The sequence below is a fragment of the Erinaceus europaeus genome, chromosome 10 (assembly GCF_950295315.1).
Source record: "Erinaceus europaeus chromosome 10, mEriEur2.1, whole genome shotgun sequence".
Classification (NCBI taxonomy): Eukaryota; Metazoa; Chordata; class Mammalia; order Eulipotyphla; family Erinaceidae; genus Erinaceus; species Erinaceus europaeus.
In genome coordinates, this window is record NC_080171.1 from 13,909,542 (window position 1) to 13,924,116 (window position 14,575).

Genomic DNA, 14,575 nt, shown 5'->3' on the forward strand with positions numbered 1-14,575 from the left:
AGACCTTTATATGATTGTGTTGTATGAATTTAAAAAATTATTTTGGGAGTCGGGCTGTAGCTCAGCAGGTTAAGCGCACATGGCCCAAAGTGCAAGGATGGCGTAAGGATCTCAGTTCGAGCCCCCAGCTCCCCACCTGCAGGGGAGTCACTTCACAAGTGGTGAAATAGGTCTGCAGGTGTCTTTCTCTCCCCCTCTCTGTCTTCCCCTCCTCTCTCCATTTCTCTCTGTCCTACCCAACAACAGTGACATCAATAACAACAACAATAATAACTACAACAACAGTAAAAATGATTTCATTTACTATAAAGACAGAGAAAGGGCAATCATGCAGGAAGTTGAGCTGGGAACCTCAGGCATACCCAGTCCAGTGCTCTTCCAGTCAAATTATTTCTCCAGCCATTGATCTCTGAGTATTTTCTCCCATTCAGTACAGGGACTTTTTTGTTTTGTTAAGAGTACCTATCAGTGAAAAAGCTTTTTAGTTTGATGTGATCACTTTTGTTTATTTTTGCTTCCCTTGCTGATAAGTTCCCTTGGTAGTGAGTCTCTGAAAACAACTCTGATGCCAACATCATGAAATATTTTCCTGTTTTTATCTCCAAGGTATTTAAAAATTTTTTATATTTATTTATTTTCCCTTTTGTTACCCTTTTTTTATTATTGTTGTAGTTATTGTTGTTGTAATTGATGTCGTCACTGTTAGATAGGACAGAGAGAAATGGAGAGAGGAGGGGAAGACAGAGAGGGGGAGAGAAAGATAGACACCTGCAGACCTGCTTCACCGCCTGCCTGTGAAGCGACTCCCCTGCAGGTGGGAAGCTGGTGGCTCGAACCAGGATTCTTATGCCGGTCCTGCGCTTTGCGCCACCTGCGCTTAACCCACTGCCCTACCACCCGACTCCCGTCTCTCCTATCTTTCTCATTAATAAATAAATAAAATCTTAAAAAAAAAAACAGGAAGTGGTAATAGGTGTAGGCATGGCTTAGAAAGGAGGTGAAGGCGGGGATTGGATGTTTATGTAAGCTAGACCTGTGGGCTAGCTTGGTCTCTGCTGAAGTAGGCCTGCCATCACATGAATCAGTGCTCGTAGGCTCTCTTTCACTCTCTCTCTGCCATCGTTCCCCCAATACACCACCATAAACCATAAAGCTGAGCAGTGCTCTGGTTAAAAAATTTAAAAAAAAAGACTTTCATGCTTGAGTCTTTGAGGTCCTAGTGTCCATCTCCAATACTACCATAAACCAGAGCTGTGCAGTACTCTGGTAAAGACAAAAAATAGAAAGAAGAGTAAATACAACAGGTTCGAATTTTGAAAACAAGGCTTCAGAAATTCAAGACAGCTGTACATACTTAGGAAAAAAATGGATCCTAACTATAATTTACACTAAAGTTTCAGTCACACTTTACTAAATTGACCGCAGAAGAAAAATTTCCCACTGTGCTACTGCCACTTCATCTAGTAGGTGAATTTCCAAGATGAAAGACCTCAAGATGATGGAATGAAAAAAAAAAATTTACAATCATTTTTTGATGTCACTCACAATATCTTTGATTAGTAAGTTAAAGAATAATTCTAGTTCCCCCCCCCCCGGCTCCCTACCTGCAGGGAAGTCGTTTCACAAGTGGTGAAGCAGGTCTGCAGGTGTCTATCTTTCTCTCCCCCTCTCTGTCTTCCCCTCCTCTCTCCTCCTCTCTCTGTCATTTCCAACAACAACAATGCCACCACCACCAACAATAAAACAAGGGCAACAAAAGGAAATAAATATTTTAAAAAATCTTTAAAAAAAAGAATAATTCTAGCATAGTGGTCATAGAAAAAAGAAAGACTTCCATGCCTGAGGCTTTGAGGCCCCAGGTTCAATCCCCAGCACCACCATAGGCCAGAGCCAAGCAGTACTCTGAAATGAAGGAGGAAGAGGAGGAAGAGGGAGAAGGAAGAAGTAATTTTACGCAAATTTCACTATACATCCATTTCTGAAGAATCTTCAAAAATTGTTTTATTTATTTTTAAAATTGTCTTTATTTGATAGAGAGAGCCAGATATTGAGAGAGGAAGAGAGATAGGGAGGGAGAGAAACACTTGCAGCACTGCTTCACCACTTGTGAAACTTTACACCTGTAGGTGGGGCTTGGGGGCTTGAACCTGGGTTCTTGTGCACTGTACTGTGTGTGCTCAATCATGTGTGCACCACCGCCTAGCCCCAAACTGTTTTTTTTTAATATTTTAATTATTTATTAATGGTAGAGATAGGAGGAGAGAGAGAAAGAACCAGACTTCACTCTGGTACATGTGCTGCTGGGGACTGAATTTGGAACCTCATGCTTGTGAGTTCAATGCTTTACCGCTGCCACCATCTCCCAGACCACTCCACTTTAAGGTGTTTTTTTTTTTTCCTAGTCATATCTATAGACAGTGTAGGTTACATTCCGTATAACTTAGAGAATATTTTCTTTGTAAAATAAAATGACTGTTTCTGGGATCCAGGCGGTAGCACAGAGGGTTAAGTGCACGTGGCGCAAAGTGCAAGGACCGGCATAAGGATCTCAGCTTGATCCCCAGGCTCCCCACCTGCAGGGGAGTCACTTTACAACAGGTGAAGCAGGTCTACAGGTGTCTGTCTTTCTCTCCCCCTCTCTGTCTTCCCCTCCTCTCTCCATTTCTCTCTGTCCTATCCAACAACAATGACATGAATAACAACAATAACTACAACAACAATAAAACAACAAGGGCAACAAAAGGGAAAATAAAAAAAAAAAAAGACTGTTTCCCAGTGTAGATAGGAACTGAATATAGTAATAATATAACTGAAGTTAATTGCTAAACATATTTCATATCAATCCATTGTTTTAATTTCTATCATAGTGACATTTACTAATACTTATGATGTTCAGTTATGTCTATAAAATCATGTTAGCACAAAAGAAGGCAATTGGAAGTATATTATGTAAATAATGTTGCAGATTTTAATTTATGCAAGATGAACTTGTAAATCTTCAAAAAGTGGAATGTAAACAGTTGGAGATTTGGGGAAAGACTTCATTAAGCCAGGGGGTAAGGTAGAGTGACTTGAGGACAGAAGAGTCTGAAAACCCAGGCAGGGAAGGGAGAATGGCAGACCTCTCAGAGAGCCAGATTCCTGTGCCACTGTCACTAATTATATATGACACTGGCCTCTCTCTGGAGCTCTGTCTCCTTATCTATAAAACAACTTGAATACCTTGCTCAGTTTTATTATCTGGAGGGTCTGTATTTCTTATCATGAACAATTTTAGTAACAACCAGTAGTTTATGGGAAATGGCATGTGGTATTTGCTGTAAGGAGGTTTTTTTTTTTTTAATTTCTTTATTGGGGGATTAGTGTTTTACAGTCGACAGTAAATACAATAGTTTGTACATGCATAACATTTTTCAGTTTTCCACATAACAGTACAACCCCCACTAGGTCCTCTGTCATCCTTTTTGGATCCCCTCCCACCCCCACCCCCCCCAGTGTAAGGAGGTTTAAGTATGACTATAACCCAGGAGGAGAGGGCATTTCTAGATAAAAAAATGTAGTTGAGGGCTGGGAAGACAGCATATGGTCGTGCAAAAGACTGTCGTGCCTGAGGCTCAGAGGTCCCAGATTCAATCCCTGGCTCCACCATAAACCATAGCTGAACAGTGTTCTGGTTTCTCTCTCTCTACTTTCCACCACCTTTCTTATTAAAATAAAACATGATAAAATATTAAAGAAAGCAAAATGTAGAACAAGTTGGTTAAAGTTGTAAATTTTAGAGTCAGATTGAGTCATACTTGAGTTTGAGCACTTACTCTGCCATTTAAGAGCTGATGTGGGATGTAACCTCACCTCTTTAAGCAATGCTTTCCTCATGGTCCGGGAGGAGGCGCAGTGGATAAAGCGTTGAACTCTCAAGCATGAGGTCCTGAGTTCAAGCCCCATCAACACATGTTCCAGAGTGATGTATGGTTCTTTCTCTCTCTCATCCTAGTTCTCTCATAAATAAATAAACCAATAATATCCCTATCAGTTAAATGGGAGTAACATAGTTGGAAGAACTAAATGAGATCATATACATAACAAGCTGTCAGAGTGTGATCGAGAGTAACGCCAAGATAGACTGGCTGGGCTTCATGCCGGATTCTCGTATCGCCAAGCTGCACATTAAGCTCACGCGAGGCCGAGGCATGGTGTAGATGGAAAACAGATGATACCGTTTTTTGCAGTGCTAGGGATTAGTCGCCATTTTTTACAGTAATCAGATATCAGAGACATGTCTTTCGTGAGTGTTTCCTCTGTCATTTCACGAACATCTCATAAAAACTGCAGCAAAGGTGGGCGCGAGGAATCACATCATTGCAAGACTGGCCAGCTCCTCATGGGGCGCGAGCGCTTCCACACTACGATCATCCTCTCTGGCATTATGCTATTCCACTGCAGAATACTGTGCCCCAGGATGGTTCCGTAGCCCCCATGTCCACTTGGTCGATTCCAAATTATATTCCTCCATGAGGATAATTTCTAGAACCATCCGTTCCACCCTGGTTCCATGGCTGCCAGTTCTTAGCAACATCGCCCCGCCAGATATTCGTCGGGATGCGGCATCATCTAAGTTCATTTCCCATGTCTACACTCGACCGGACCTGCCAATATACGCGGATATCTTCGCCCACCCTGTCCAACGCTTGACATCTCGTCACCCAATCTGGTCCCCTACGCCTACACTGAACTTCTCTGTTCCAGACTCTTGGAAACAGAGTTGGCAGTCAGCTGAGGTAAAGAACAAACACCTCATCACAGACCCCTGCAAGTGTCAACCCGGCTTTGACCTAGCACGTTATGATCGGGCCCTCCTCAATCGCTATCGAACAGGCCATGGCCGGTGCGCTGCTATGTTTCATCGCTGGGGAGCCAGAGATGACCCGAACTGCCCCTGAGGCTACAGACAGACTATGACCCACATAGTCAACGACTGCCACCTCTCCAGATTCAAAGGAGGTCTCGAAACTTGACATCAGGCTCAACCTGACGCTGTTGACTGGCTACGGAAGAAGGGCAGACGCTAGAAGAAGAAGACAAGCTGTCAGGTTCCTCTATGTATAGAATGGTTACGATGTCATCATTATCATCACCATCATCAATGGCTTTGTGATGAGGCACTCACTTTCTGGATGAGTCAAAAACAGGAGAGAGCACACTGAATAGCCGAGAGGTATGACTAAAGGTAAAGGTACTGTGCTTATTAGAATCAAGGCAAGGGGCCAGGTGGTGACAGACCAGGTTGAGTACACATATTATAGTGTGTAAGGACCCAGCTTCAAGGCCCTGCCATGTGTGTGTGTGTGTGTGTGTGTGTGTGTGTGTGTGTGTGTGTGTGTGTAGGGTTGGGTGGAACTTCATGAGTGGTGAAGCAGAGGTGCAGTGCTCTCTCTCTTATCCCCCTTCAATTTCAATTTACCTCTACCCTATCCAAATAAATAAATAAAAAGAGGGAGTCGGGTGTAGCGCAGCGGGTTAAGCGCACGTGGTGTGAAGCACAAGGACCAGCTTAAGGATCCCGGTTCGAGCCCCCCCGCTCCCCACCTGCAGGGGAGTCACTTCATAGGCGGTGAAGCAGGTCTGCAGGTGTCTGTCTTTCTCTCCCCCTCTGTTTTCCCCTCCTCTCTCCATTTCTCTCTGTCCTAACAACAACAATGTCAATAATAACTACCACAACAATAAAAAAGGACAATAAATAAAAAGAATAAAGACAAAACAGGAAGTATTTGACTTAAACAGTAGGTATTTTCAGGAATATAATGACAGGAGATTCGCAAGTTGTCTTTACTTTCCAGATTAAGAAGATGGTTCTTTATTCTGTAACACTGAGACTTCACTTCAACAAGATAGTGATAAATTCAGAAATGGTTACAGAAGGAATATTCTGACTATTTATTCTAGGGAAAGGGAGATAGCATAATGGTTATGCAAAAACTAAATGTTCATGCCCGAGGCTCTTATGTCTCAGGTTCAATTCCCTGTACCACCATAAACCAGTCTGAGGAGGGCAAGGGAAAAATGAATGCAGATAAACCACTTAAGAAGCTTTTCCAACACTTTCAATGAAAATTTGATGTCTCCCTTGGGGATGGTGGGTTGGGAAAGGAAGAAACGAGCACACAGGACGTGGGAAGGAATGAGCTGATAGAACTGTCCTAGGGAACCCGGTGGTAGCACCGCAGGCTAAATGCACATGGTGCAAAGTGCAAGGACCGGCGTAAGGATCCTGGTTTGAGGCCCCCGGCACCCCACCTGCAGGGGAGTCACTTCACAAGCAGTGACCCAGGTTCAAGCCCCTGTCCCCATCTGCAGGGGGAAAGTTTAAGCTTCACAAGTAGTGTAGCAGGGCTGCAGGTATCTCTATGTCTCTTTATCTCCCCATCTCTTCTTAATTTCTATCTCTACCCAATAATAAAGAAATGCATTTAAAAAAAATCAGGTTTTCGGGGGGCTTGGCAGTGGCACCCCTCGTTGGTTGAGCACACACATTATAGTAGTGCACAAGGATCCAGGTTCAAGCCCCTGGCCCCCACCTGTAGGGGGGAAGCTTCATGAGCAGTGGCAAGGCTGCAGGTATCTCTTTCCCTCCCTCTGGGTTTCTCTGTCTCTATCCTAGATAAATAAATGAATGAATGAATAAATAAATAAATAAAAATAAACATGAAGTCTCTCTGTCTCTTTCCCTCTCTATCTCCCCCTCCCTATGCAATTTCTGTTTCTATCCGTACATGAATAAATAAAATTTAAGAAAAATTTCAAGTTGGATTAAAGTGCTCCAAGGGATTATGAGCTGCAGTGAAGTCAAAGAAAAAGAATTGGAAGGGACCACCGGACTTGGCCATTAGGTAATCCTGATGACTTCTGAAACTGTAATGTGTGAAGGCAAAATGCTAGGTTGTGATAAGAATGAGAATGTAGTGTGGGAAGACAGAGAGACTGAGTACATTATGAGTTTTCACAGCAGAATGAAAGGCCAGAGGTGTGATGGTGGCTCAGGGGGGGAGCAGAATTGTGCCTCCCCCTCCCCATAAAAGCCTCCACACTGACAATTTATCCTGAGACACTTAATTGTCCACACACTCAGAGGCAGGGGATAGTGCTGGTGGAAGTGAACATAGTCTCGGTGGAGAAGGGACTTTGGAGTCAATTGGACTGACAGGTTACAGCCATTTGAGAGTCATAGAGCATGTTATCTGTATGTGCACAGTGGCATCTGTTTCAGCACTGACAAAACTAATTTATCATGTGACAACAGACTGAGAGAGAGGGAAAGCAGAAACTCTCCTTCTTCACAGAAATAAAACCTGAAACCCATTTTGAATGAAAAAAATTAAAATTTTTGTTTTAGCAAGATAGGAAATACTAGGGAAAATAAATGTATAGTACAATACCTTCCCTTCTTTGACTTTTCCACTGAAATACATTCTAGGGAGATAGATATTCAGGTGTATATTTATTCATTTACTTATTTATTATTACCAAAGCACTGCTTACCTCTGGTTTATGATGGTGTAGGGAATTGAGCCTGGGACTTCAGAGCCTCAGGCATGAGAGTCTTTTTGCATAACCATTATGCTATCTACCTCCGCTTTAGATGTGTCTTTAGAATGGCTTTATCACAACTGATAACAACTCCCAAATTTATGGCTTTCCTGGCTGCACAGTGTTATTTTTCATGTGATTCAGGGATTTATTATTTTATATGTAAAGCACTGCTAATGGAACAGCAAAAGATTAAAATTTAAAAACACTCCACAATGCTGCAAGTGGCAATTAAATGTTGTTGTTGTTCAGTAGATAAAGACCAAGGTCTTGCCCTAACTTTTCTAGTAAAAAACAAACTATACACCACTAAGTCAACAATAAAATGATTTTAAAAAGCTCAAGATATTGAATCTACTTCCCCCTTCTCATATTGATTAAATAGTGATTTATAAGACCATAATAGGAGTATGTTAATAGGAGTATATACGTTAATAGGAGTATATATTAACACCATTCTCGTCACCAAAGATCTGTGTCCCTACCCCCACCCCCCTACAGTGGAACTGAAAATCTCAAGCTTTTCAATGCAAACTCCAGTCCTGAGTATATATTCTTTCAACCTAAGAACTTACAGTTTCAAATTAGTAAGCTGGTTAATTTTTTTTAATGTTTTTATTTAACTGATTTTAGTGAAAAAGAGTAGATATAGAGGGAAAGATACTGAGAGAAAAAGAGACCAGAACACTGCTCAGCTCTGGTTTATGGTGGTGCTGGGGATTGAACCTGGGGCTTCAGAGCCTCAGGCTGAAAAGGCTTTTGCATAACCATTATGTTATCTCCCCAGCCCAAGCTGATTAAATTTTAACATTGGGCTTAATTTAAAAAAAAAAAAATGATTTAGGGAGCCTGGCAAAGATCACATAGTGCAAAGCACAAGGACCAGCACAAGGATCCCCACCTGCGGGGGGATGGGGGTCGCTTTCTAAGCAGTGAAGCAGGTCTGTAGGTGTCTTTCTCTCCCCCTCTCTGTCTTACCCTCCCTTCTCAATTTCTTTCTGTCCTATCCAACAACAATAATAACAGCAACAACAACAACAGAAAAAAGTTGGTCTCTGGGAGCAGTGAATTTGTAGTGTAGGCATAAGAGCCCCAGTGATCACCCTGGAGGAAAAAAAAATTTTTAAGAGAGAAAAATTTGTTTTTTGTTCTAGGGTGAGGGAGTTAACATAATGGTTATACAGACTCTCATGCCTGAGATTCCAAAGTCCCTGGTTCAATCCCCTGTACCACCATAAACCAGAGCTGATCCATGCTTCGGTCTCCCTCTATATTTTTTATCTGCGTATCTCTCTCTCTGTAAAATAAAAGAGTAAATATTTTAGTATATATTTAAAATAACTAATTTTTTTGTTCTAGTGGTTGAACGATTCAACCTGATATTCTCACCAATGAGTATATTTTGTTTTGTAAAGAGCTCTCAACTTTTTTATCCTCACAGAGTCCCTATGAAGTATTATTTTTTTCCCTCCTCTTTATAAAGAAAGAAACTGAGCACCAGAAAGAATTGAGTGATTTTCTCCAATTTATACAGCCAGGAAATGGTAAAGTCCCATGTTCTTTGCTATTCTTTTTTTTAATCTCATTTTAAAAGAATTTATTTATTTAATGAAACCAGAGCAAGCTCTGCTCTAGCTTTTTATTTTTATTTTTTAATGCAATGTCAGAGATGGAACCCAGGGTCTCACACATTCCCTTTACCACTGAACTACCTCCTCAATTCAATTTTTATTTTATCTTAATCATTTATTTATTTTGCCACCAGGGTTATTGCACAGTTCCACTGTTCCCTATGGCCAGTCCTCCTCCTCCTCTTCTTCCTCCTCTTCTTTTTGTTAGAGTGTAGAAGACAGAGACAAATAGGGGGGAGCGAGGGGGGAGAGAGAGAGAAAAGAAAGAGCTGGAGAGAGGGAGAGGGAGGAGGAGAGAGGGGAGAGAGAGAGTCTTGTGGCATTGCTCCACACTCATGCAACTTTCTCACTACTGGTGGGGAAGCTGAGCTTGAGCCCGGGACCATGTATGATAATGTACACATCCTGCTGGGTGAGCCACCACCAATGCCCATTTCTTTTTTTATGAAAGAGTTAGAAACATGGAGGGGGAGGGGCTCTGGCGCAAAGCACTGCTCCACCACGTGTAAGTGCTGACTTGTCTTTGTTGCCTTCATGTGGTAGCAGGGGCCTCACACGTGGGAAGCAGATGCTGCACGGGGGAGTCACACACTCTTCCCCACACTCCCCACACTCTTCTTTTTGCACTTTTTAGTACATAGTTTCAACCATCATTTACAAGGTCTTCCCAGCATACACTAGGTCTGGTGTGCCAAACCACATAGCAGGATTCTCATCAACCTGGTTTTAGGGCACTACCCTTCTACCAGTGTAGCCGAAAACAATCGTAGCTTGGGGCACTTCTATCATCATGTTTTAGACAAAGTTATATCTAGTACTCTCTTTACTTTTCTTTTTCCTCCTTCCCTTCTTTCTTTTTTTTTCCCCATTTAACAATACAACCCCCACTATGTCATTCATCATCTTTCATGGACCTGCATTCTCCCCTCCCACCCACCCACCCCAGAGTCTTTTACTTTGGTGTAATACTCCAATTTCATTTCAGGTTCGACTTGTGTTTTCTTTTCTAATCTTGTTTTTCAACTTCGGCCTGAGTCTTCCCTTCTTTCTTTTTAAAATACTGTTTATTTTATTTTAATGAATCATTGTAGAAAGACCTGAACCTGCTCAGCTCTGGTTTATGGTGGAGCCCAGGCATGAAAGTATTTTGCATTAACCATTATGCTGTCTTCCCAGCCCCTTCTTTCTTTCCTTTTCTTTCCTCTTTTCTTTTCCTTCCCTCCCCTCCCCTCTCCTCCCTCCCTTTTCTGTCTTTAAATTTTATTAGTGATGTAATAATGATTGACAAGGTTGTGGGTTCTTTTTTAACATTTTGAGTGACAGAGATACAGAGAGAAAGCGCTGCTCAGGTCTGGTTAATGGTGATGCTGAGGATTGAGCCTGGGGCCTCTGGAGCCTCAGGCATGAAAGCCTATTGCATTATCATTATGCTGTCTCTCCATCCCCATCCATAAGCACTCTTCCACAGAAGTTTGTGGCAACATGTGTCCTTCCTTCCTTCTCATATCTGCCCAGTTGGACCAGGCTTGCACAAACAAGGCCTAACTGCTTCTGCTTCCGGTGTGTCAGGAGGCAAGGAAACACTCCTCTCCCTCAATATCTAGTGATGGTTTGGACTTGCAGAAAGAAACCCAGATTTGGAAGTGAAAGGTCCAGGCACCAGGTTCCAGCTACAACTAGTCTATAGCTCTGTGATCTTGATGGCATTACTTCTCTGAGCACCCGTGTCTTGATCTAAAAAATGATGTTAATAATAGTTGCTTTATAAGTCTGCTGCAAGGACTCAGTGAAACACTGGACAAAGGAAAGCCCTGTGCTGGGTTTAGTTTTCAGTTGTGGCATGTTTGAAATTCTAAAAGAAAAAAAATAAAGGTTGAGCTTTGCATTTTTATTTTGCTCTGAACCCTGTAAATTCTGTAGTAGGTCCTGACTGTATGCTCTTAGCCAAGTTACTTAACTTCTTTGGACTCCACAGTTTGTTTGTTTGTTTTACCAGAGCACTACTCAGCTCTGGCTAATGGTGGTTCAGGGGATTTAAACTAGGACTTTCTTTCCATAACCATTATGCCATCTACCCCCTCCCCCACAGTCTTTAATTAATTAAATTAAGAAGGAAATTATTAAGACAGTTCTTAATCTTTCTTCTAATCTACCTATTAGTAAAATTTGACACAGTTGCCTTCCACACTTTGCTGGCTTACTTTGGACACACTGGCTCTTCATTTCCTATATTCCTTCTCTCTCTCTCTGTCTCTCTCTTTGTCTCTCTTTCTCTGTCTTTAGTCAGAGCACTGCTCAACTCCGGTTTATGGTAGTGTAGGGGATTGAACCTGGGACTTCAGAGCCTCAGGCATGAGAGCCTCTTTGCATGACCATTATGCTATCTACCCTCGCCCTGTATTCTCTATTGACATGTCTCAAACTAAACTGATCTTTTCAAGCAAAGTTGCTCATACCAGTCTTTACCTGTTGATGGTAGCTCCAGACTCCCAGTTGTTTACATAAAAACCTTTGTAGTAGGAATTGGGAAATAACATAGTGATTATGCAAAAAAAAGCCTGAGGCACCGAAGGTCTCAGTTTCAATCCCCCAACAACCTAAAGCCAGAGCTGACTAGAGTTCTGGGAGGAGGGTAAGTGGAGGTGGGGGAAGCCTTTCATGCCTGAGGCATCAAAACCCTTGTTGAGTATTTTTTGGCTCTATGTTTCTAACTCACTTCCAGTTTGTAAGATATTCCAGAATTGGTCACTTTTTCACTACCTCCATCACAGTTCAAGGCTGGATCATCTCTCACCAGCATTTTAACTTGTATGACTATAAAAAACTACTTATTTTCAGGGGCTAGGTGGTAGCGCAGTGAGTTAAGCACACATGGTGCAAAGCTCAAGGATCAGTGTAAGGATCCTAGTTCAAGCCCCTGCCTCTCCACCTGCCAGGGGCCAGCACCAGCAGGTCTCAGGAGTCCCTGAAAGAGGAAGGGCGTCAGCTCGGATGAAGAAGAATGAGAAACATGCCAACTGCTTCAGGAGCAGGAGAGAGATATCTCTGCCATGCTCAGGCAGAACTTTATTTTATAGTCTCATAAGGCTTAGATCATTAAAACAAAAATCACCAAGGCTTTGGTCACTGATACATAAATCACCAACGCTTTGATTATTAAAACAAAAATCACCAAGTAAGAACAGCACAGGTAGGGAACACCTCCTGCTTTGTGGAACAGTCACATTCCAGGGGCACTTTTCTCCCTAGAGATCACATCGCAGTTTCTTTTTCTTTTTTTTTTTTTATTAAAGAAAGGATTAATTAACAAAACCATAGGGTAGGAGGGGTACAACTCCACACAATTCCCACCGCCCAATCTCCATATCCCACCCCCTCCCCCGATAGCTTTCCCATTCTCTATCCCTCTGGGAGCATGGACCCAGGGTCATTGTGGGTTGCAGAAGGTAGAAGGTCTTGCTTCTGTAATTGCTTCCTCGCTGAACATGGGCGTTGACTGGTCGGTCCATACTCCCAGTCTGCCTCTCTCTTTCCCTAGTAGGATGGGTCTCTGGGGAAGCTGAGCTCCAGGACACATTGGTGGTGTCTTCAATCCAGGGAAGTCTGGCCGGCATCCTGATGACACCTGGAACCTGGTGACTGAAAAGAGAGTTAACATACAAAGCCAAACAAATTGTTGAGCAATCATGGACCCAAAGCTTGGAAAAGTGGAGAGGAAGTATTAGGGAGGTACTCACTGCAAACTCTAGTATACTTCTGCTTTCTTACTTTGGTGCCATACTCCAAACTCAGTCTTTCTGCTTTGCGTTTCTACTTCTTTTTTTTTTTTTACATGCATAACATTCCCCAGATTCCCATTTAGCAATACAACCCCCACTATTTCATTCATCGTTTTTCATGGACCTGTATTCTCCCCACCCACCCACCCACCCCAGAGTCTTTTACTTGGGTGCAATATGCCAATTCCATTTCAGGTTCTACTTGTGTTTTCTTTTCTAATCTTGTTTTTCAACTTCGGCCTGAGAGTGAGATCATCCCATATTCATCCTTCTGTTTCTGACTTATTTCACTCAACATGATTTTTTCAAGGTCCATCCAAGATCGGCTGAAAACGGTGAAGTCACCATTTTTTACAGCTGAGTAGTATTCCATTGTGTATATATACCAGAACTTGCTCAGCCACTCATCTGTTGTTGGACACCTGGGTTGCTTCCAGGTTTTGGCTATTACAAATTGTGCTGCCAAGAACATATGTGTACACAGATCTTTTTGACATCGCAGTTTCTATGTCTTCTGTTATTCCTGTACCTGTGTGCTAGGCAGATGTCCTATTGATTAAGATGAATATTCTACCTGTATACTTATGCCATCCTCTTGCCCCTATGCATCAGAAGCCAATGATTCATAGAAAGTTCAAGCTTGTTATGTTTCTGGGAGCCTTAAACAAATTGAACAGCCCATTTTTCGTAAAGTCTGTTCCATTGTTTGATCAAGGAGTTTTGTTTTGTCCCTTACTGAGAAGGCACCAAGGTGGTGCTGACCTGGCCAGCCTCTCCATAACGTTCAGCTCTCTAGCTGGAATCCATCTTCTGTGTATGTTCGCTATGTGACCTAGGTTCTTGTGCACTATTCTTGCATGAGGAAGTGGGAGCATAGTGGTGGTGTTAGATTAAAAGGCCCATTGTATCTAGGCAGGTACCATAACTTTCCATTAATTAATTATGCTTGTAAGGTGGCCCCTCCACTGTGGGAAGCACCGATCTTTCTCTATATTTTAGGGAGAATACTGAAGAAAGTGATGTAGATAAAGGGGGCAATATTTCTTCCTCTTGGAGCCTCCTGAAAAATTCTGCATTACTGATATTGCTTGTTCCATTATGATCAGTCTTACAGTGTGCAGTGCAGGTTTTGTCATTATTTTTGTTATTGATCAGACTCTAAGCCTGGCCATAGGTAAAGATTATTAAAACCACACAGAGCTTAATCCCAAGCCCTATACATGGCAAAAGGCAAGATGGTTTCAGTTTGGCCTGGAGAGTCCAGCCATGCTGAACTTCTTGCAAAGCTGGTACCATGTCAAACAGCTGGCATGGTGGTGCCTGTGCCACCCACCTGTGTGGGGGTGTCACTTCACAGGCGGTAAAGCAGGTCTGCCGGTGTCAATCTTTCTCTCCCCATCTCTGTCTTCCCCTCCTCCCTCAATTTCTTTCTGTCCTAACCAATAACAACAGCAATAGCAACAACAAGGACAACAAAAATGGGGGAAAAAGGCCTCCAAGAGCAGTGGATTCATAGTGCAGGCACTGAGCCCCAGCAATAGCCCTGGAGGCATATATATATATTTTTAGCTTACTCTTAAA